The 25,091-nt window shown below is 33.4% G+C and overlaps 1 protein-coding gene and 1 long non-coding RNA gene across 6 annotated transcripts in view; one reads left to right on the top strand and one right to left on the bottom strand.

Annotated features, from left to right (window-relative positions):
• Positions 1-25,091, bottom strand: part of Ctnna3 (catenin alpha 3) — a 1,666,222-nt gene that overhangs the window by 575,148 nt on the left and 1,065,983 nt on the right. The gene's annotated exons all lie outside the window — the stretch shown is intronic.
• The window catches only part of LOC125618706, a 15,701-nt gene continuing 11,310 nt past the window's right edge, over positions 20,701-25,091 (top strand). Inside the window, exon 1 of the long non-coding RNA XR_007350112.1 lies at positions 20,701-21,093. This is a non-coding gene — a long non-coding RNA (uncharacterized LOC125618706). The remainder of the gene's footprint in view (positions 21,094-25,091) is intronic.

The raw sequence follows: 25,091 nt of genomic DNA, 5'->3' as shown, positions 1-25,091 counted from the left end.
AAAAAAAAAAAAAAAAAAAAAAAAAACAACAACAAACAAACAAAAACAAATTAGAGTACAAAAAAGAATTCATTTTCAAAGCTCTGAAATGGATGAAACTCTCTAGTAAAACAATTAACTAAATAAAAATTAAGACCAAATTAAATACAGCAAAATAAAAAGAAATAACAAACATCTATCCAAAATAATACTGAATGTAAATGGTCTTAAATCCCCAATTAAAAAACACAGATTTGCAGAATGATAGAATTAAAAAAATAACATCCAACTATATGTTGTTTGCAAGAGACTCATCTTAAATGCAATGACATCAACAGGCTGAAAGTAAAAGGGTAGGAAAAATGTTCCATTTGGATGGAGTCTAAAAACAATCAGAAAATAGTTATTCTCATGTCTTATAAAGCATAATTTAAGCAAAAGTTAATCAGAATAGACAAAGAAAGTCACCACATACTGGTGGAAGGAAAAAAAATCCCAGCAGAATATATACAGTTAGTAAATATTTATACTCCAAATATCAGTGCACCTAATTACATAAAAAAATCATCACACTAAATCCTAGATAAAGCCCCAATACAATACTACTAGATGATTTTAACTACTCCTTTCACCAATATATATTTCACCTAGACAAAATTAATAAGGATACTTCTGACAAAGTTTGAGATGAAAAAGAATGTATCAACCCACACACTTCTGAAATTCAGAGTATCATTAGAAAATATTCTGAAAATGTATTCTCCCATAAGTTGGAAAAATCTAGGAGACATCAACAGATTTCTAAATACATATGACCTGCCCAAATTGAATCAGGAAGACAAAGAAAACCTAAACAGACCAATATGAAATAATGAGATTGCAACAATAATTAAACACCTTCCAATAAAGAAGATCCCCAAACCAGATGATTCTCAGCTGAGTTCTAACAGACCATTAAAGAAAAACTAACACCAGACTTCCTCAAATTATTTCATGAAATATATTGGAACCCTCCCCAATACATTCTACAAAGCCAGTATCACCCCGATAGCAAAACTGGACAAAGACACATCAAGGAAGGGAAACTACAGATCAATATTCCTGAAGAGCATAGATGTAAAAATCCTTAATTAAATATTAGCAAACCACATTCAAAAATACTTCAAGAAGAGAGTACACCACAATCAATTAGGTTTCATCCTAAGGATGCAAGTTTGGTTCACCACATAAACAGAATTAAGAACAAGAATCACATCTTAATAGATACAGAAAAGGCCTTTGACAAAATCTATCATCTATTCATACTTAAAACACTGGGAAAACTTGGGATAGAAGAAATTTGTCTCAACACTATAAAGGCTATACATAACACATCATCACACTGAATGGAGAAAAACTTAAAGCATTTCCTCTTAAATCAGAAACAAAGCAAGGATGCCTACTCTTACCACTTCTATTCAATATAGTTCTTTGAAACTTGATCCAGACCAATCAGTTAAGAGAGGAAAATAAAGGAATACAAATAGGAAAAGAGGAAGTGAAATTATCTGTTTGCTGATGACATGATCCCCTATCTAGAAGACTCCAAAAATTCCACCAGAAGACTCCTAGAGTTGATAAACAAATTCAGGAAAATAGCAGGATATAAGATCTACATTTATAAACCAATAGCTTTCTTGTACTCCAATAATGAATCTTTTGAGAAAGAAATCAGGTAAAGTGTCCCATTCACAGTAATCTCAAAAAAATGAGGGGGGCTGATAAATCAAACCAAGGAGGTGAAAAGACATCTACAATGAAAACTATAAAATACTGAAGAAAAAAATGGAAAGAGACCTTAGAAGATAGAAAGACCTAACATGTTCTTTGATAGTTAGACTTAATATTGCCAAAATGGCCATATTAATAAAAGTATTATACAGATTCAATTCAATATCCATAAAAATACCAATGACATTCTTCATAGAATTATTATAAAAATAATTCTAAAATTCATTTGGCAATACTGAGCAAGAAGAGCAATGCTGGAGTAATTACAATCACTGATCTCAAATTACACTACAGAGTGTAACAAAATATCATAATATCGGTATCAAAGTACATAGGAAGGAACATAATAGAAGGCACAGAGACAAACCTGCATACTTACAGTCATCTGATACTTGACAAAGGTGCCAAAAATATATGTTGAAATAAAAACAGTCTTTTAAACAAATGGTGCTGAGAGAACTAGATATTCATATGTAGAAGAATAAAACTAGATCCCTATTTCTCACTTTGCACAAAAATCAAATTAAAATGAATTAGAGACCTTGGAATTAGACCAGAAACTTTGCAACTGCTGGAAAAACACAGGGACAGCCTTCCAACATATGAGCATAAGCACCAACATTCTTAATGACCCTTGAAGCTCAAGAGATGATAAAACAAAAAATAAATAAGTGAAACAGCATTAAATTAAAAGCTTTTGCATGTTAAAGGACATGATTAAGATCTGAAGAGAGAGCTTACAGAAAAGGAGAAAATCTTGTCCTCTGACAAGAGATTAACATCCAGAATATATAAAGAACTCAAAAAAACTTACCATCAAAACAACAAGTAACCCAACCAATAAAAAGGCAAAAGAACCAAACAGACATTTCTCAAAAGAAGAGATACAAATGACCAACAAATATATGAAACTATGCTTAACATCCTTGCCAATCAGCGAAATGCAAATAAAGACTACATTGATATTACATCTCACTCTAGTTAGAATGGCAATTATCAGAAATACAAATAATAATAAATGCTGGTGAAGATGTCAAGGAAAAGGTACACCCATACATTGTTTGAAGTACTACAAAGTAGTACAACAAACTTGGAAAGCAGAATAGAGATTTCTCAAAAGAATAGACATATCACCACAATATGATGCACTTATCCCACTCCTTAGTATTTATCCAAAAAAAAAAAAAAACTAAAATCAGCATTCTGTAGTGAAATGGGCATATCAATATTTAAAGTAGTGCAGCCATGTTATGAAAAATCTTTCCTTTTAAAAATATCTCTGCTCATTTCTCAAATTAATTTGAATTGTGAGGATAGTTGTTTACTAACAGCATGTAACAGCATCCAATCCACAATTACAGGGGATTTGAGATTTTTCATTCTCTTACTGCTTATGATGAAATAGGTGAATCTATTAACTAGCTTCGTTGGCCTTCGACAGATGAATCAATAAAGAAAATATGGTATACAGGCACAATGGAGTTCTACTAAGCCATAAAGAAGAGTGAAATTATGGTGTTTGCTGGCAGATGGGTGAAACTGGAGAGCATCAGGCTGAGTTAAATACGCCAGACTCAGAAAGTTAAGGATCAAATGCCTTCTCTCATATCTGAGAGTTAGAGCAAATTAAGAGGAAAGAAAGGGTGACAGATCCCATAAAATTTGAGGAAAGATCAGTGGAGGAAAGAAAATGAGGGTGAGGGAGGAAGTTGGAGAGAAAAGTCAGAAGATGTGGAATGAAATTGACAAAATTATGTACATATATAATATACCATAGTGAATTCTGCATTTATGTATATCTTTAAAGCACAAATTAAAAAACAAATAAAAGAAAGAACAGTAGAGAAAGGGGATAGGAGAAGGGAGGAGCGAGTTAAAAAGGAAGTTCTGGGAACTGAAATGGAGCAAATTATATTTCACCCATATATAATTTTGTCAAATTGCATGCCACTATCATGTATAATGCACAAATAAAAATATTTTAATATAATTCTTTGACTTAGTGATAGTACTATAAGAATTTATCCTAAATAAATTAACATGGACATAAATTTAACAAAAAGATATATTAACTAAAGGAACAAGTTAAAAATATGTGATGCATTTTAATTTTTTGAATTTTGATGTCCATCTACACTGAACAATCTAAAATGACATATATCATAGTACTACTCATCACTATCTCTACTCGAGGAATTATAAGAGGTTTTACAGTTAATTTTTGTTTAAAAATATGAATAAATCCAAAATAGAAGAGAAATGAATCTTTTAGATCTGAATAAAAATCTGTCCTATTAAAAATATCTCTGCTCATCTCTCAAATTCATTTGAATTACGAGGGAAGGTGTTAGTAGCATGTAACAGGATCTAGTCCACAATTATAGGGGATTTGCAAATTTTCATTCTCTTACTGCTCATGATAAAATAGGTGAATCTATTAAAATTGCTAAATCATCCATATTCAGAATTTAGCTATCTATTTTTTTCAGCACTTTCTCTATTTTTTCCACTTTTAAACAAAATTATTAGTTCCATCAATAATTTTATTTAGTTTCAGCTTTTGAAACCAGTTAATAAAGAAGGATTTAATGGTATTTTAGGATTTACTTCAGACAGAAAAGTAACCCAACATCTTGTCAGATATAATGTCCCCTTTGGCATTAAATATTTCTATGTGCTATGACAGATACAGGATGGCCAGGTTCCCAGTAAATGTACTAGTCCCATAATAAATTATCCTTTCCACCTTGTACCACACAGCTTATTTATTGACCTATAAAATCTTTTCTAATGTAGGCAGGATAGTTAACTGAAGGCTTCATATTGAACATATCCTAAAACTTGGGAAGAACTAATTTCAAGGGGATATAAAAATATAGCTAATCATTAAAAGCAAACTTTAAATTCCTGTAACTGAACATGTCACTTCAGTTTATTTTCTATTTTTATGATTTAGTAAGGATGTAACCCAAAAACCAAATTACAAAAGCATTCTAATAAGTGCACACTGGCATTGCTTTTTGGGAAAATGTGAGCCCCCTGTGTTATTTTTAGCAATACATTCTAGGATCAAATTAATATGTCTTTTGAGTATTTCATGCATTGGATCTATCTGACCATACTACATGAGCAAAAAGTTTTACCACCTGAGGAAAAATATAGTTAGTACTATATTTATATCTGTTGGATAACTGTGTTTTGTTTTGCTTATATCTTAAGTTTATTGTCTGGTAAACAAAAAGTTATCAGATAAAAATTTTGTCAAATACCACAAGTTATGTTATTATATAATATTAAGAATTTTATTGAATTCCATTTAAAGAGAGAATATATATTGTGTACTTTTTGTTGATTTATTTGGTCCTACACAAATTTAAAATAACGTGTCCTATTGCCCTTCTAGTTAGGAAAATAATTATATAAGAAGCCATTATATTCCGGTTAGAAAGCATAAAAGATGAGGACTGTTGTTCCTTCAATTAATCACACTGCAGAGTAGAACTCTCTCACAGTAACTTAACAAATCATATATGAATATTAAATATGCAAAAATTAAAGATTAATGAGTAGGATCTTTCACTTTCTTCTAAGACTTTATATAGCAGTTAAATTAGACAAAATTACAAGCATATAAAATAAAGTAAACTTTAAAAATTATCATAACCAACCTCCAAGTTGAGGAAAAGAATATTACCATGAATTATATACACTTTATATCTTAGTTTTTAGAGTGTTACTGTATTATAATACATTTCTAAGCACTACAAATTTATCTTAGCTTTTTTTGATGTTTTTAAAAACATAAATTTTATTTTTGTCTTTTTTTGTCAATATAATACTTGTAAGATTCATGCAAGTTGCTGTATAACACTAAAAGTCATTTTATTGTTGTTCTTCCATTATATGAATACAACACAAAGTACTTATCTACTCTGTCAAGCATTTTAGTTATTTCTAGGCTATTGCATTGAATACTGCTATTGCCTTTTTTATATATGTTCTCATTTATATATGCATGGATTTCTTCAGAGGATTTATCTGGAAATGAAGTTTTCGGGTCATAGGATATATGCACTTTCCATTACAAGAGACAATGCCAAACGTATTTCTAAAGTATCCATAACAATTTAGACTGCAAGCAATATATGAATATTCCTGATATTCCACATCTTCACAACTCTTGGTATTGTCAGTCTTCTAACTTATAGTCATTCTGAAGGAAGTACCGGTGTGTTTAGGGAACAGTTGTTTGGAATTTCTAATCAATAAAGAAGTTACATATTTTTCTGTATATTTATTAAACATGTGGGTTTTGTCTTTTGAAAATAGCATGATAAAGTCCCTTGCCCATTCCCATTTTTCTTCTAGGTTTTGCCTTTATATATTTTATGTACCCTATATTTTATCTACATCCATACATATATAGCATCGATTAATTTTACATACTTATTTATTTTCTGGAGTTGAATCCATTGTCATTTATGCAGTTTGCAAATATATTTCCCAAGTTAAGGTTTATATTTTCATCCTCAAATAGATGTACAGATATATTTTCAAAAGAATAAGTCCTTAGTTTTAGAGTGGTATAATTAATTAGCTATTTATTTTTATGTAGTACTTTTGTTTTCTATTGACAGTTTTTAATCACAAGCGCATAGAGATATATTTCTACATTATCTTCTAAAAGTTTATGTTTGACCTTTCACATTTATTAATTTATATGAAATTTTTGTGTATAATTTATGAGATAGAACTCAAATTTCATTTTCATCCATATTATATACAATTGTCACAGTATTATTTACTCAAATGAACAGGTTTGCTATGTCAAATCAGCCTAGTAAAAGTGTATTTCTGCATATTTATTCTATTTTCTTATTCATAATCCAGTAACACATGGTCTTAACAACTATAGCTTTAGAGTAAGTCTTGGTAAGTTCCATAAAATAATTTCTTCTCTATTATACTTTATTTTAGTCAGGATAGGATTGGTTACACTGCAAGAACAAATAATCCTAAACAATCCTAGATTTCAGTGGTCAATAACTACAGAGTTTTGTTTGTTTGTTTGTTTGCCTTGGGTTTATTATTCTTGTTCTCACCACAATTCCATTTGGGGGGGTCTGGAGCATCTACTTGATCTCTTCTAATTCTAGGGCCCAGGCTGATCCAGAAGCCTCTCTCTTACACAGATTGCTAACTATATTAGCTGAAGGAAGAAGAGAGTGAGTGTATAAATTGTTCACCACCTCTTAAATGTTATTTTACCATTCCATTGACAGAACATGTCACATGACCATTCATCACCTCAAGTGAGAGAAGAAAGGGAAATATTAGGTGAATAGTACTAATGATTAATATATTTTTCTTAAAGGCTAGGTAACATTCCTATCCATTTTATCTTTCATATGAGCTTTCTCATTGTTTTCTTTCTTTTCTTTCTTTCTTTCTTTCTTTCTTTCTTTCTCTCTCTCTCTCTCTCTTTCTTTGTACGGGGGATTGAGCTCAGAACACTCGATCACTAAGCCACATCCCCAGCCTTACTGTGTATTTTATTTAGAGACAGGGTCTCACTGAGTTGTTTAGCACCTTGCCATTGCTGAAGCTGGCTTTGAACTCTCCATCCTCCTGTCTCAGCCACTCCAGCCACTGGGATTACAGGTCTGTGCCACCCCACCTGGTTCATTGATTTTTGAAATTCAATACATAAAACCTTTAAAGATTTTAATTGATCCTGCACTTATTTTATGGATACTTGTAAGCTTTACAATAGTTAGTCTTACTATCTATTAACATAATATTCAGAGATTGAAAGATATAGATTTAAGTTTTTATGTACTTTTCTTTCAATTACATTTCTTGGCTTTCTGCATAAGTCTTACATAATATTTTTATCAAGTAATTCTTTGATATTTGATATGTATTATATATTAAACTTGAAAATTGCTTTGGGTAGTATGAACATTTTAACAATTCTTCTAATCCAAGAGCATGAAATGCCTTATATTTTATAAAATTTAATTTTTAATCCTATTTATTCTGGTCTATGGAATATTTTTAAAGTACTGACCTTGTCCACAAACTGGATAACTCATGTATTAGAAATCATAATTTAATTTGCATTATATTTTCTATGTCCAATTCTTACACCATTATTTTTATCTTTCTTCCCAATTAGCACCTCCAAAACAATGTTAAAATTAACTGTAGACATCTTTGCCTTATTCCCCATTAAAAGGTTAAGTTTTCAAATATTGTAATGTCAGATGTTTTAGGTTATTTTGCAGTTATTGAACAAATGCAGAAATTTTCCATTGATTTATAATTAGATGAAATGTTGGTCAATATTTTCTACAGCTATTGAAATAATATTTCAAATCTAGTTAATGTGGTTGACTAAATCAATTAAATATTAGAATAGTGATGGGGGAGTGAGTTAAGATCTAGGTGAACATAATAATCCAGAGCTAGTCCACTTATTCTGGCCACTTTTGACTTGATTTAGGGTTACTAGGAAAAATCCAGGATACCCATTTGAATTCCTCATTAACAGCTACTTATTAGAGTATTTATATAATCCAAATATTGCATAGGACATTCTCACAATAAAATTTATTAAATGTTTATCTGAAATGTAAATTAACTGGGCATTTGAATTTTTATTTCTCAAGTATGGCAACTCTAATCTAGGAACATTTGCATTTCTAGAAGAGGGAGCTGAGAGGATGAGAAGAACTTTTAAAAATGTCTCAAGAATTTTGAAACAAAGCCAATTTAAAATAGTCAAATAAGGAACTGCCAAAGAAAGGAGCATCCCTACTTCTTCTGGGCTAGGGCCATAAAGAACTAAATGTAAAAGTAAAAATGAAGTGAAATTAGACCTATCAACACTCACTAGAACCATCTTTAAGTCATTTGAATGATAAAAAAAAATAAACAAGTAAAACAAAACAAAGAAACAAACAAGAAAACAAAAAATGAACACAACAAAACCAAACCCCTGGACTTGATATAAAGCAGTAATGTACTGATAATGCCTAAAATACCATGAAAGTCCTGCACATGGATTCAAATGGCATCAGGTCTCAGGTTATTTCTCATTTAAATATTGTCCATTACATAATTATAGAAAGAAGTGGGTCTTGAGACAAGAAAAGCAGAAACAAAACAAAACAAACAAATCAATGTTTACAGCAGCGCAATTCACAAGAGTTATGGAACTAGCCCATATGCTTATCAACAGATGAATGGATAAAGAAACTGTGGTTTACACAAAATGGAGTTTTACTAAGCCATGGAGAAAAATAAAATTATGGCATTTGTTGGTAAATGAATAAAACTGGAGAGAATAATGGTAAGTGAAATAAGCCAAACTCAGAAGTCAAGCGTTTAACATTTTCTCTGGAAATGTGGAAACTAGATCAAAACAGAAACAAGGGGCAAAAGGAGCGGGGGAGACCCATGAAAATGGAAAGGAGATTCCATGGAGCAAGGGGAGGAAGGAGGAATGGGAAAAGGGATGAACTGTGAAGTGAAATTTACCAAATTATGCTATGTACACATATGAATATACCACAGAGCATTTCACCTTTATGTATATCTATAAAGCAATAGTTTAAAAATATAAGCAAATGGAAGACAGAGTAGTAAAGGAAAAAAAGGTGGGGAGGGAAGAGGTGAAGGAAAGGGGAAGTACAGGACTGAAGTGGAGCAAAAGGTATTCCTTGAATGTATGATTATGTCAAAGGAATCTCAATACTATGTATAACTATAATGCACTAATAAAAACATAAAAAATGGTCAAAGGTCTTAAATATACATTTTTTCCAAAGAAAACAAAAAAGGGCAAACCACTATATGAAAAAGTGCTCAATATCACTCATCATTAGGGAAAAGCAAATCAAAACAGTAATGAGATACCATCTTACAATTGTTAGAATGACGTATTATTTAAATGACAAAAAATAAGGAGCATTGGTAATGGTGTCATGAAAAGGGAACCCTGAACACTGTTGGTGAGAATTTCATTTAATACACTTTGGGAAACAACATATGAATTCTTCAGAAACCTGAAACAAAACTACTGTTTGATCTATCAATCTTACTTCTAAGCATTAGCCAAAGAAATTGGAAGTATTATCTCAAAGATATTACTATTCCTGTAGGTTCTCTGAGATGTTGTTCACAATAGCCAAGATATAGAAACAATCACGATTTGTGTCGGGAAATAAACAGATAAAGTACTTATGGTGTGGTTGTGTGTTGTGATTGTATTTATGTGTTATTCAATGGAACATTATTCCATCTTAACAAAGAAAGACATCCTGTCATTTGCAACAACATGGATTGACTTAGAGGGCATTATGCTAAGTGAATTCATGGAGATGCAAAAAGAAAAATACTTTTTGATGTCACATGCCTAATTCAAAAAAGTTGAACATGTAAAAGCAGAGTAGAAAAGTGGTCATAAGTGCACAGAGGTGGGGAAGGTTGAAGATGTGGGTATAAAGTTATAATGATATGGGATAATTAAAACTAGACAGCTAATGGATAACATGATGATTGCAATTAATAATACTGTGTTTTATACTGGAAATTTGCTGAAACAGAATAGATTTCAGGTAATCTCAGCACAGAAAGAAGAGTAAGATAAGTCAATTTGTTTGTTTATAGTAATCATTTCATTATATGTATGTATATCAAAAGAAATCTGTATGCTTTAAATATAATTTTACTTTAAAAAGATTTAACATTTTTAATGATTAACAAAATCTTTGACAATTATTTTTCCCTTTTTATAGTCCTATTTTTTATGCCTACTATTTATTAAGTATTGTTTTCATGACTTGCTTGAATCAGAACTAAGCATCTAAAAGGACATGCATTCTCTATTCTTTATTGGATTGAATAATGTGTGCATTATGTGTGTATGTGGAGGGAAAGGTACACATAATAAACAACAGGAAACTATGCATAATTATTTCTAAAAGATAAATTTCCTACAAGTCCTCTAAAACTCTAATGTATCACAAAAGAGTGGATTCCTGAGTCCTTTGAATAAATGATCATTATCTACCCTCCAGACATCATTTAAAAAGATGAAGATTATGTCGTCCATTATATTAGCTGTTCCAGATACAAAAGTCAGTCTGTATTATGTTCAGTCTCTGATCCTCAAACACGTCATGAATATGTGAATCATACATACTTCAAGATGATGATACAAACATTGATTGATGAATGAGTTTTATCATTTTCAAAGGAATTTTCTGCAACCATAGGTCTTTTATTTCTCTCCACAAGCCATCAAATTGATTACAAAGTCTAAATGAAGCAATAGTCAGGCCTTAGTTATTTCTAGGCAAGTGCCCTACCATGCTATATCCCCAGCAAGGCCTTAGTTATTTCCGGCTGCTCACATATGAAAGTGTACTCCCACAACTGGAGCTCCTATATTTATCTCCTTACTTAGATTCCAAATTCATTGAATTACTCATTTTCCTGATTATGAATGAAAAGTTCTTAGTCTTTCTTTTCATACAAAACACTTAGCTTTAAAAGTTTCTGATTATCTAGTTATGATTTTAAATATATCTTTTATATTACTATTTTCCTGTTACCAACTTGGGTTGGTTTTATATGAGTCAGTTATTTATGGTGCTTAAATTCCAATAGAAAAAGCTATTAGGTGTGCTATAACAATTAACTAGTAGTTGAGTCTGTTAAAGCATTTCCACTTTATATATTAAAAATAAAATTCTTATGACCTTCAAGGCCAATCATGCTTCTTACCCTTGAGAATGACAATGTTAGTGACACTAAAGACTGCCAAAGATCTTAGAAAAGAAGGTGTAAAATGAGAAAATAAGCACTCGATTTGGATTCCTGGGATATGGATAAGTAAATACCATCATTTGAATAAGACTTGAAGCACATTTGGCCAGAGCACTTGGTTTCTGGCCTTGACCTCCCAGGTCCTGCTGTCAGACATGAAGCCTTCAGTTATGCCTGTGGCATCCATCTCTCAGGTTGCCAACTAAAATGCTTTACAAAAAACCAAATTACTTTCACTTTTCTATATGATTTATGTTTTAATTAAACAATCTTTCTCTCCTACTCTTGCCAAAATTTTGCTCATAATATCATTTTATTTGGGGGAAAGGGAAGACATTGCTGTTTTGTTGCTTTAAAATGTACATTGGGCCAGGCATGGTGGCTCATGCCTGTAATCCCAGTAGCTTGGGAGGTTGAGACAGGCGGATTGCAAGTTCAAAGCCAGACTCAGCAATGGTGAGGCACTAAGCAACTCAGTGAGACCCTGTCTTTAAATAGAATACAAAATAGGAATGGGGATATGGCTCAGTGATTGAGTGCCCCTGAGTTCAATCCCTGTAACTTTAGGGGAAAAAAATGGTATATTGGGTTGTTGGGTTGGGGTAATCTTTGACACTTTTCCAAAATTCACTGTGACCTTCAAAATTCTGGATGAGAAAATTGAGCAGTATTTCTACCTTATAGTAATTATTAGGTATCATATATGGGATGAATTCCTACATGAAAATAAAGGCCAAAATATACTCTACTTCATGGTTTCTACTTGTTTATTTTTCATAACTCAAATATATACTTGTGAGTATATATATATGTGTGCACATATTAATGTGTGTAAATAAATACATATATATATATGTGTGTGTGTGTGTGTGTGTGTGTATTAGTATTGAGCATGAGTTTGTGCATGTAATGCGCTTTGTGTTGCCACTTAATTATTCAATTAGTATAGAAAATATTTAATTATCTGCAAAATTCACCAAACTTTATGATAAATCTTATAGCAAGAGTCTGGAAAAGAAATTAACCTACTATGGGGAAAATTATTGGTTATGAGTGCAACCTCCTTGAGGATATAGAAACTACCTTACTCAGTATTATTTAGATATAAGGTGTCCCCACAAAGCTCATGTCTGAGACAATGCAAGGATGTTGATAAGTGAGATGATTAGATTATGAGAGCTCTATTCCTAACAGCTTGTGATCAATGGCCAATGAAAGCAGGTGATAAAGATTAGGCCATTTTATGTCCTACTGGACATATCCTCTAGGAAGGCCATTTAAATATGACTTCTCCTTAAGCCCAATTCTTTCCATTCTCTTCCCCAGATATTAATTCCAAGAATACTCACTCAAAATATTGTAAACTGTAACACTTCAAATTCTGCTTTCCTCAGGCTCAGTCTACCACACTGTTTTTCTTTCAATTTTTTGTGCTACCTTATACTCTCACCTCAGGTTTCAGCACACATCTTTATACCTTGTCAAATCTCTGCATAGATCCTTTTTTCCAAATTTACCTATTTAACATGTTGCTAGAATTTGGATCTTGAAGAACTTATAAAGGCCCATGAGTTGAGGACTTGGTCCACAGTGTGTAGCAAGATTTGGAGGTATTGGAACCTTTAGTAGGTAGGGACTAGTGAAAGGAAGTTAGGTAACTGGAAACATGCCTTTGAAAGATGTATTTATTGGGACCCTAGACTCTCCTCTCTCTCTCTTTCTCTGTCTTTCTCTTAGATTCCTAACTGCCATGAGATGAACAGGCCTCCTTTACCATGTGCTCCTGTCATGATGTATTGTTACACCACCTCAAGGTCAAAGCAACAAGGCCAAGAACTAGGACTGATATATTTGACAGCATGAAGTAAAATAAACCTTCCTTGAGCTGCTAGACACAGTGGCACCTGCCTATAATCCCAGCAACCCCTGGATCAAAACAAAACGTGAAACACATCTTTCCCCATTCTGAGTTCATTAGTTAATTATCTGAGGTGTTTTGTTAGTGACAGAAGTCTGACTCAGAAACACAGATGTACTCATCTTTTAGAGCATAATCTAAACCACAAATTTCTCAGGATTCCTGCTCTATTTTCTTGATTAAACTTAACATGTGTCACTCCCTAACTTTTTTCTCTTTTATAAGAAAAGTACTGCAGCATGTCAGTACTTCTTCTGCAATTTTACTTTTACTGAAATGATATTTGGTCAATGTCTACCTCCACTTCTTTATCATAATCTTCTCTACACCACTGTATCCTAGTGCCTGCCTAATCTAGTGCTTGATATGTAGCAGGCACATAATAAAGACTTGTAAAAAGAAAGGAGAGAAGAAGGGATTACATGATTCACATAGAGGCTTCTAAGAAATGTTGGTTGGGGAAAAGTTATAATGTGTTTTCACCTTTGTTAAAAGTTTAAATTCAGTACTTTTTATTAGGCAGGTCATAATGGAAATTATGTGTGTCCCTCCCATCTTTTAAGTAAAGTATGGTGGGATGATTTTTATTTTTGAAGTCAGCTTGCTCTAGTTTTAAATATTAAGGTAGAAGTTTGAGAAAATTCATAACCTTTTGAGTCTCTGTTTTCTTATCTGTAAAATAATAGTCTACCTAATATCACTGTTATCATAATTGAATTACCTGCAAAACACTTGACACATAATAAATGTAAAATAAATACTTCAGTAACTATTACCATGCTGACACCAAAACTGGGAAAGATAAAAACTGTCTCTGTATCTTTGTAATTTATGATTTTACAGGTGTTACAGCACATGTATCTGGAGTACACAGCTACACAACTACCACACTATTATGGCTTTTGTCATTTTTATTCTTTGAAAACTATTGCTTCATGTCCCAGGCTCTTTGTAAAGCTAAACCAACATCATTCTATGAATTTATTATTTCAAGAAGAATTATATTTTCAGTCATGTTCTATAGTATGATATGATATGGACTGAATATGTCGTGGCTCACCCCTGCCAAATTCACATTTTGAAGCCAAATCCCCAATGTAATGGTAACTGGAGATGGGTCCTTTGGGAGGTAATTAGGGTTTGAGTGTAAGGCCCTCATGAATGGGATCAGTGCCCTTATAAGAAGAGACAAAAGAGAGTTTGCCTCCCTGCTCCCCATTTTGTAAGCTTTTTTGCTGTGGTGACTAAAAAACCTGACAAGAAAATTTTATTTGGGGGCTCACGGTTTCAGAGGTCTCAATCCATTGAGAGCTGGTTCCATTCCTTGGGGTTCAAGGTGAGGCTAAACATTGTGGTAGAAGAGTGTAGCAGAGGGAAGCAACTCGTATAATGATCAGAAAGCAAAGAAACTCCATTCACCAGATACAAAATATATAACTTTAAGTCATGCCCCTCAATACCCCACTTCCTCCAGCCACACGCTAACTGCCTTCAATTCCCCACCACCCCCTGCTCAGTTAATTCTATCAGGAGATTAATGCACAGATTGGGTTAAGAAGTTCATAACCCAATCATTTCTTCTCTGAATCTTCTTGCATTGTCTCACATATGAGCTTTTGGGCTTTTGGGGGACACCTCATATCAAATCAACAACCCCTTGCCTTTGTCTCTCTGTTCTCTAAGTCACTCTGTTATAGCAGCCCAAACTAATGATGAAATGATAATTTAAACTATCTAAACTCAAGAAGAAAATTATATATAGAAACATCATTATAAATTAAATAACTTTTAAAGTAGTTGTTTTTATAGGATTTTTACCTAAAACCAAGGGGGGTAGGATCTTGAATTACATCATTTTTTAAAATTACTTCTGCTAACATACAATGTGTGAATAAACTAAGGAGGCAAGATAGTGGTCCATGCATATTAGGAAAATCATTTTAGTGGATTCATGTTATATATAAAACAACCATTGTTAAATACTTACAGTGGGCGCTGTACTTAATACTTTATACCTATTATCTTAATTAATCATGATAATAAAGACCTGTGTCCATATTATTTTCCACATATTATATATATATATATATATATATATATATATATATATATATATACATATATTAATAAACTTGCCCCAAACATTGCTCAGTTGATTCCACTTCAACCAAACCTCTCCAATGTAATATAATTTGTAATACAGGAAAACAATCTCTCCCTGTCCAGTGAAGATTTGATGCAGAATCAGATTAACTTTTTGCAATATCTCTTATTAAAGAAAAAAAAAGTTGTAATCATCCATGTCTTCTGAGGGAGACGGAATATATCTGAATAATGAGGAAAAATGCTGTAAAGCTTTCTTCTGTGTAAAGTGATAGGATGGGAAGATAAAACCAGGGTTGGGTGATACTAGGTATAATAAGGGAGGAGATTAAGGAGTAGCACAGAAAAGGACGTTTCCAAAACACGAAATAAGGAGCTTAGTTACTTGGATAAAAAGGCACTACAGAGTTTTGAAAAGTTTAACCATAGGGAACTTTTGAGAAATTTTCAGTAATAGGGTGCTACAAGATTTATAAGAACAGGGATTTTTCACATCTAATTTTCAGTTGTCCTATATTGTATATTGTCCTCTGTGATTTGTGTTACTCTGTATTGCTAAAACCTTTAGTCATTGTCAATGTATCTTGAAAGGATGGCTTGGGAGGAAGGGATTAAAGACAGAGTACTGAGTGCCACATATAGGATGACTCAGTGTACAGGGAAATGAACAGAGCTGAGAGGCAAGACAAGTATAATGAAGATAAACAGAACTCACAATCAGAAATTGCTATGAAAACACAAAACCTGAAGTTTTGTAAAAATGAGCACACACACACAGTCACATGCACAAATACATATTAATGTGAACAAAAGACACTGTGTATCACATAGGATATTGGTGTTGGAAAGAAAACTGATTTTTTTAACACTGTTCAAGGAAAACTTTTGATTAAACTTTGTCTTCATATACATGTGTCCTATATATGATATGATGGGACATATGGGTTTCACAAATTATTTTAGAAACTTTGCCTTCATAATTATTATAATAATAAAAATGTAGATACTATGCTCATTTCAAAGAGAGGAAACTGAGTTTAGATGGGTTATGGAACTAGCTTAAGTTTGCATAATTAAATAGATATCCCTGCTGGAATTTTTAATTCCAAATCCAGCACCACCAAATTATCTCCTTCAATTGATGGTAAGTCCCTCTTTATCTGTTACTATTCTGAGAGTACTTATTTGATAAAAATGGTTTTTGAAGGATAGCTATCAAAAGCATATCAAATTTTACTATGTTCAGTTGCTTAACAATATTTAAGGATATACTAAGTATCAGGTACAGAATAGCCCTACTTAGTGGTTGAACATAAAATATATTCAGCCTTATATGTATTGTTAAACAGAGATCCCATTTCAAGATATTTCTTTTAGTTAAATGATTACAAAATATCTAATAACTATAATTATTGTTTTATTAATATAATACTTGAAGTATATAAAATATTTTGTTCTAAGAAATTTAAAGATTTTCACTAAAAATATTTTATGCTATTTGTTCAATGAACCTACCTTTTATTTTTGAGAGACAGAGAGAGCGAGAGAGAATTTTTTAATATTTATTTTTTAGTTTTCGACGGACAAAACATCTTTGTATGTGGTGCTGAGGATTGAACCTGGGCCGCACGCATGCCAGGCGAGCGCGCTACCGCTTGAGCCACATCCCCAGCCCCAATGAACCTACCTTTTATACCCAGTTAAGTTTCAGTCTAGCTCCAATATAGCATAATACCTATTTATGAGAATTTGTTAGAATATTTCACAAAAATTAAAATAATTTTCTTGAAAAATATGTAATAGAAGCTTGATTCATATACACATTTTAAGGGAGGATGGCTTCATGAATACATCATTGCTTGCTTTATTTTTTGTGTGCTAGTATAGAACTGTCATTGCTATGAAACACAGCAGGTGAGAGAGCACTCAACCTCCCTTTGTGTTCAAGATTGCAGGAGATTTATAATTGCCAAGTTCATAATTATATTAAATAATACAGTATAGAATAACTATTGCTATTTTCTTCAAAAATCTCTATCATTAATAAACATCCCAGGCCTTCACATCAGCCATAAATGCATTAGGCACCACAGCTGTTTCAGACTAGAGCAGTTTTACAAACATGGAGGAACAAATCAAATTAAATAACCACATCTCCTTTATTTTGCAAATTGCAGAAGAATTAAAAGCAATTCTTCTTACCAAAGATTTATTTTTCTCCATGAATACAGACATTCAAATCCTGATTTGGTTTTCTGTGCTGAAAAAATATGCTGTTGTGTTACAATTAACTTAAAAAGATGAAGAAAGAAAAATCTCTGCATTACAGAAATAAAGAATTTGAAAAGATCTAATTGCATAATTACTTTGCCAGTTGTTTCATACCCTCCTTTATAGGGAGAATTGACACGATTTTACCAACAAACATAATGAGGGTGAGACTTTGGCAAAAGTCATGTGCTATGTTCAAATTTTTAGAGCTGCAAGTCATATACTGGCTCAGAGTTAAATGGTGAGCAAGGTACTTGTTGCTGTGCCTGTGATATACCTCAGGCAAAGTTCCTTAGCCAAGGCCCCAAATCAGCAGATGCATAATAGCCAGACTAAAAGAAAAGAGTTCAGCGTCATCCAGGAGTCAGCAGGGCTGTGTCCTCCATAGCTATTCTTCTAAGTTCCCACTTATGGGCCTTTTTTATCCAAATCCCAATTACCTTCCCCATAGCATTTCCAAGGCCCCCTGGAAATGGAAAGTGATAACAACCTTAGAATTTGATTATTCCATTGTTGACTACTGACTGGCATATCAGGACTGCTAGATCAACATGTACCAAGGGAATCAATCAGAATGGATGCCACATATGAATGCTGAGGTCTTCTCCTTGATTTTGCAGGGCTTGTAAAACATACAAACGTTCATTCTCAGTAACCTGCCAATGGAATTGTGTTCTGACAAAGTTTAAGAAAATGTCTCTACCTTGAAGGATACAGAGGAGAGGGAGGGATAGGGAAAAGAGCTATCATATAATATGATGAGATTACATTGTTTGAACTACTTAATTTATGTATCTATTCTATTTTCACTATGAACTAGCAAGAGAAGTACTTACTTTTTTTTTTTCAGGTGACAGAAATGAATTGCTCTTAAGTGAAAATACTTGCTAAAATCACAAAGCTATACTATACCTATAAAAGCCAGAAATAGCATTAGAATACACAAAGCTCTGCTTCTTTTATGCATATCCCAAAACCAAATGAATTCTACTTTCCTTTCCTTCCGGAAAATGCATTCCAAGTTTAAGCTACTGAATCATAATAATTGAAATATTTCACTTTCTTACAATGGAAACATCTTGTATTAATAGCATTGAAATAAAAAAAGACAATCTGTAAATATTTATTATCTAAAGCTAATAAAATTTACAGCACCTATAAAAAAGTTACCCTACAAATTCTCTGTTAGGTATTACTTGATCCAAAGGATACACCAAGTTCTTACTGTTCTGAGCACCATTTTATGTTCTGGGAATACAAAGGATACAATAAATACAGAGAGAAATAAATCAAATGTGTGTGTAACAATGAGATAGATGCCAAGTAATAACTAATCTGTATAAAATGATTTGGGAACTGAGAAATGAGGGCGATTCATTCTTCTAGGTCATGAAGTTCAAGATAGGAGTCATTAGCATTGTCAGGAAAGGCTGTATTTAGAAGCCATATTTGAGCTATATCTTGAACAATGACTATTCCATAACACAAAACAAAGGGGGAAGATAATAAACAGAGTTTTATCAAACATCAAATTAAAGTAGAGAAAACCTGGGGCAAAGACCCAGGAAATCTCTGCAACATATTGAATCATGGCAGGTTGCCTGCTGCAGCTAGCATGGAGCCTCGCCTGAGGTCGCTGCAATTCATTCTCCAGCTCTTTGCTTAAGCAACAAAAACTCATGAAACTTTTTCTGATCCCCAAGACTAGGTCAGATTTCTCAGTTACAAACAACTCTAGTTCTGAGCTCTTTCTCTGAAAACACCAATCTCAGATTGTGAATACACAATTCTGTGAATGTGTATTCACAGAATTGTGAATACACATTCTCAGATTGTGAATACACATTTGCATAATTTCTCTCTCTGCTTTCCCAAAGAGTAGACAACATGGTGAAAAGAAAAAATCTATGATTTTTTTTTTCTTCATTACAACCCCTAGCACCTACGCCAGTATCTGACATATAACAAGCATAAAAGAAAGAAAGAAAGAAAGAAAGAGAGATACCTCAGTTAATTGGATGCTAAAAGAAATTCCCCCAAAGACCCATCCATTTGAGCCAAAATGCCAATGGATAAATGAACCTTGTCCTATGGACAATTGGAATCACTGAATTTTATTGATGTATTTTTAGTGGGAGGAGAAGATGATCAGAATTGTTTTTAAAAGTTTACTTTGAATGCAATGCGGAAGAGTGGTTGCTGAGAGTGGAACCTACAGGCAAGATGACCAGTTAACTGACTGCTTCAGTATTCTGAAGAGATAATGAAATTCCAAACTAGTACATAGTATGACTTGTAGAAAAGAAGAATATGAGTGACATACATTCAAAACCCCAGGACTTGGTAACTCATTGGAAAGTGGCAAATGGAGGATTCAGTGATCATTACAACTAGTGTTCTAGATTGTATGAGTGAATACAAAACTGCTGGAAATTTAAAGCAGACACTACTTAGGTTCTTTTCAATAGAACATCCAGATAACATATATGTCTAAATTCAAACACAGCCCAGCATACATGATTGAATTATTGAAATCATCACACTTTAAATATTCCAACATTCAATATCAAATCCAAAACTAATTTTCATGAGTTCAGTGGGAATATTTTCTTTTTTTAATATATTTTTATTTGTTCTATTTAGTTATAACAGTAGAGTGCATTTTGATATATCATACATAAATGAAGTATAACTTCTGATTTGTCCAGTTGTATATTGTTGGGGTTTAAGTGTGCAGAGTTTAGCTCCCTCAGGCCTGACATTTTGCAAGAGCTGTGGCTGTGATTTAGGTCAGCTGAGGCAAACCTCAGCTAGGAGGAGGAAAAGTTCTCTTCCCCTTATCGCAAGTCACAAGTTCTGCATGGTTTGGCCAAGAGGAAGAAGCTTCCTGCATACTTATCCTGGGAACAGTACATTCTGAAGAAACAAATGCATCCTCAGAGGACTAGATAATGTCTATAAAGAACTTTAGGAGGGTACTTATCAAACAAACAGGAACAATTTGAATCTAGCTCTGTGTATCCACTGAGGCATGATATTTGGACAATGTGGGTAAAGTGTTATTGAAGAATTGCTTGCTTTGTTAGAAGAAGTGTATAAAAGGAACTTGCAAATAAACTTCAGCATGCAGTTGCGATTGCTGCCTTGGCTCTGCATCCCCTGTGTCCTGGTTATTTCGCGACCCTTACCCAGGGACCCGAAGGCTCTAGACGTTCACAGTATATGATGTAGTTACACAGGTCATGTAATTATATATGCACATAGGGTCATAATATCCGATTCATTCTATGATCATTCCCATCCCCCATACCTACTCCCTTCCATTTTCTCCCCTCTGTCTAGTCCAAAATATGTCTATCTGCCCCTTTATTGTGAATTAGTATCCACATATCAGAGAAAATACTAGGCGTTTGGTTCTTTGGGATTGGCTTATTTCACTTAGCATGATATTTTCCAGTTCCATCAATTTACCAACAAATGTCATAAAATCAGTTTTATTTGAAGCTGAGTAATATTCCATTGTGTATGTATACCTAGTTTCTTTTATTCATTCATCTGTTGAAGGGCACCTACATTGGTTTCATAGTTTAGCTATTGTGAATTGAGCTGTTATAAATATTGATGTGGCTGTGTCACTGTAGTATGTTGATTTTAAATATTTTGGGTATAGAAGGAGGAGAGAGAGAGCTGGGTCAGATGGTGGTTCCATTCCAAGTTTTCTGATGAATCTCCATGCTGCTTTCCATAGAGGATTTACCAATTTTTAATTTCTTTTTGGAGGGGTTGAGGGTACCAGGGATTGAACTCAAGGGGACTAGAGTGCTGACCACATCCTGAGCCCTATTTTGTATTTTATTAGAGACAGAGTCTTACTAAGTTGCTTAGCGCCTCACTAAAATGCTGAAGCTGGCTTTGAACTCTCCATCCTACTGCCTTCACCTCCTGAGCCACTGGGATTATAGGTATACACTATTGTGTCTGACTTAAATTTTTAGTTGCATGAAAATATTTTGAATAAGTTACATATGATAGTAAGACAATCACAAAATATATTTGTATATATACCACATTTTTCATCCATTCATCTATTGAAGGATATTGGTTTCACACTTTAGCTATTGTGAATTGTGCTGCTATAAACATTGATGTGACTGTGTCCCTGTAGTATGCTGTTTTTAAGTCCTTTGGGCATAGACTGAGGAGAGGGATAGCTGGGTCAAATGGAGGTTCCATTCCAAGGTTTCTGATGAATCTCCATACAGCTTTTCATATTGCTTCACCAATTAGCAGTCCCACTAGCAGTGTATGAGTGTACTTTATCCCCACATCCTCCCCAACACTTACTGTTGTTTGTATTCATAATAGCTGACATTCTGACTGGAGTGATATGAAATCTTAGAGTAGTTTTGATTTGCATTTCTCTAATTGCTAGCAATGAAGAACAATTTTTCATACATTTGTTGATTGATTGTATAACATCTTCTGAGAAGTGTCTTTTCAGGTCCTTGGCCCATTTATTGATTGGGTTATTTGGGTTTTTTGTTTGTTTGTTTTGTTTTTTGTTTGTTTGTTTTTTGCTGCTTAGATTTTGAGTTCTTTATATATTCTAGAGATTAGTGCTCTATCTGATAAATAAGGGGTAAAGATTTGCTCCCAAGATGTAGGCTCTCTATTCACCTCACAGATTGTTTCTTTTGCTGAGAAGAAACCTTTTAGTTTGAGCCAATCCCTTACATCTCAAAGCCCTAGAAAAAGAAGAACAAATCAACACCAAAAGCAGTAGAAGATAGGAAATAATTAAAATCAGAGCTGAAAACAATGAAATTGAAACAAAAGAATAAAAAATTGGTTCTTTGAAAAAATAAATAAACCCTTAGCCATACTAACAAAGAGAAGAAGAAAGAAAACTCAAATTACTAACATACATGATGAAAAAGGAAATACAACAACAGACAGTACAGAAATACAGAATATAATTAGAAGTTATTTTGAAAACTTGTACTCCAATAAAATAGAAAATATTGAAGGCACTGACAAATTTCTAGGGTCATATTATTCAAGTGACAAAATAGAAGATACCACATCAGAAGTCTACCAACCAAGAAAAGCCCAGGACTGGATAAATACACAGCTGAGTTCTACAAGACCTTTAAAGAAGAACTAATACCAATACTTTTTCAATTTATTTCAGGAAATAGAAAAATAGAAAGCACATTCAAACTCATTCTATCAGGCCAATATCACCCTGATTCAAAAACCAGGCAAAGATACTTCAAAGAAAGAAACATTCAGACCAATATATCTAATGAACATAGATTCAAAAATTCTCAATAAAATTCTGGAAAATTGAATACAAATACATGTCAAAAAGATAGCGTACCACAATCAAGTGGGGTCCATCCCAGGGATGCAAGTTTGGTTCAACATATGGAAATCAATAAATGTAATTCATCATATCAATAGACTTAAATATAAGAATCATATGATCATCTCTTTTTTTATTGGTTGTTCAAAACATTAAAAAACTCTTGACATATCATATTTCATACATTAGATTCAAGTGGGTTATGAACTCCCATTTTTACCCCAAATACAGATTGCAGAATCGCATCGTTTACATATCCACATTTTTACATAATGCCATAATGTAAAAATGTGGATATGTTATAACTGTTGTATTCTACTACCTTTCCTATCCTCTACTATCTCCCCCTCCCCACCCCTCCCATCTTCTCTCTCTACCCCATCTACTGTAATTCATTTCTCTCCTTGTTTTTTTTCCTCTTCCCCTCATAACCTCTTATATGTAATTTTGTATAACAATGAGGGTCTCCTTCCATTTCCATGCAATTTCCCTTTTCTCTACCTTTCCCTCCACCCTCATGTCTCTGTTTAATGTTAATCTCTTCCTCCTGCTTTTCCTCCCCGCTCTGTTCTTAGTTGCTCTCATTATATCAAAGAAGACATTTGGCATTTGTTTTTTAGGGATTGGCTAGCTTCACTTAGCATAATCTGCTCTAGTGCCATCCATTTCCCTGCAAATTCTATGATTTTCTCATTTTTTAGTGCTGTGTAATACTCCATTGTGTATAAATACCACATTTTTTTTTATCCATTCATCTATTGAAGGGCATCTGGGTTGGTTCCATAGTCTAGCTATTGTGAATTGTGCTGCTATGAACATCGATGTGGCAGTATCCCTGTAGTACGCTCTTTTAAGGTCTTCAGGGAATAGTCAGAGAAGGGCAATAGCTGGGTCAAATGGTGGTTCCATTCCCAGCTTTCCCAGGAATCTCCATACTGCTTTCCAAATTGGCCGCACCAATTTGCAGTCCCAACAACAATGTAGAAGAGTACCCTTTTCCCCACATCCTCGCCAGCACTTGTTGTTGTTTGACTTCATAATGGCTACCAATCTTACTGGAGTGAGACGGTATCTTAGGGTGGTTTTAATTTGCATTTCTCTGACTGCTAGAGATAGTGAGCAGTTTTTCATGTACTTGTTGATTGATTGTATGTCCTCCTCAGAGAAGTGTCTGTTCAGGTCCTTGTCCCATTTGTTGATTGGGTTATTTGTTATCTTATTGTTTAATTTTTTGAGTCCTTTGTATACTCTGGATATTAGGGCTCTATCTGAAGTGTGAGGAGTAAAAATTTGATCCCAGGATGTAGGCTCCCTATTTACCTCTCTTATTGTTTCTCTTGCTGAGAAAAAACTTTTCAGTTTAAGTAAGTCCCATTTGTTGATTCTAGTTATTAACTTTTGTGCTATGGGTGTCCTATTGAGGAATTTGGAGCCCGACCCCACAATATGTAGATCAGAGCCAACTTTTTCTTCTATCAGACGGTGTGTCTCTGATTTGATATCAAGCTCCTTGATCCATTTTGAGTTAACTTTTGTGCATGGCGAGAGAAAGGGTTTCAGTTTCATTTTGTTGCATATGGATTTCCAGTTTTCCCAGCACCATTTGTTGAAGATGCTATCCTTCCTCCATTGCATGCTTTTAGCCCCTTTATCAAATATAAGATTGTTGTAACTTTGTGGATTGGTCTCTGTGTCCTCTATTCTGTACCATTGGTCCACCCGCCTGTTTTGGTATCAGTACCATGCTGTTTTTGTTACTATTGCTCTGTAATATAGTATGAAATCTGGTATCGCTATGCCGCCTGATTCACACTTCCTGCTTAGAGTTGCTTTTGCTATTCTGGGTCTTTT

Source organism: Marmota marmota, unplaced genomic scaffold (assembly GCF_001458135.2).
Source record: "Marmota marmota marmota unplaced genomic scaffold, marMar, whole genome shotgun sequence".
NCBI classification, from domain to species: domain Eukaryota; kingdom Metazoa; phylum Chordata; class Mammalia; order Rodentia; family Sciuridae; genus Marmota; species Marmota marmota.
The sequence above is the reverse complement of the archived record's forward strand: the minus strand, read 5'-3'. Positions and strand labels throughout refer to the sequence as shown.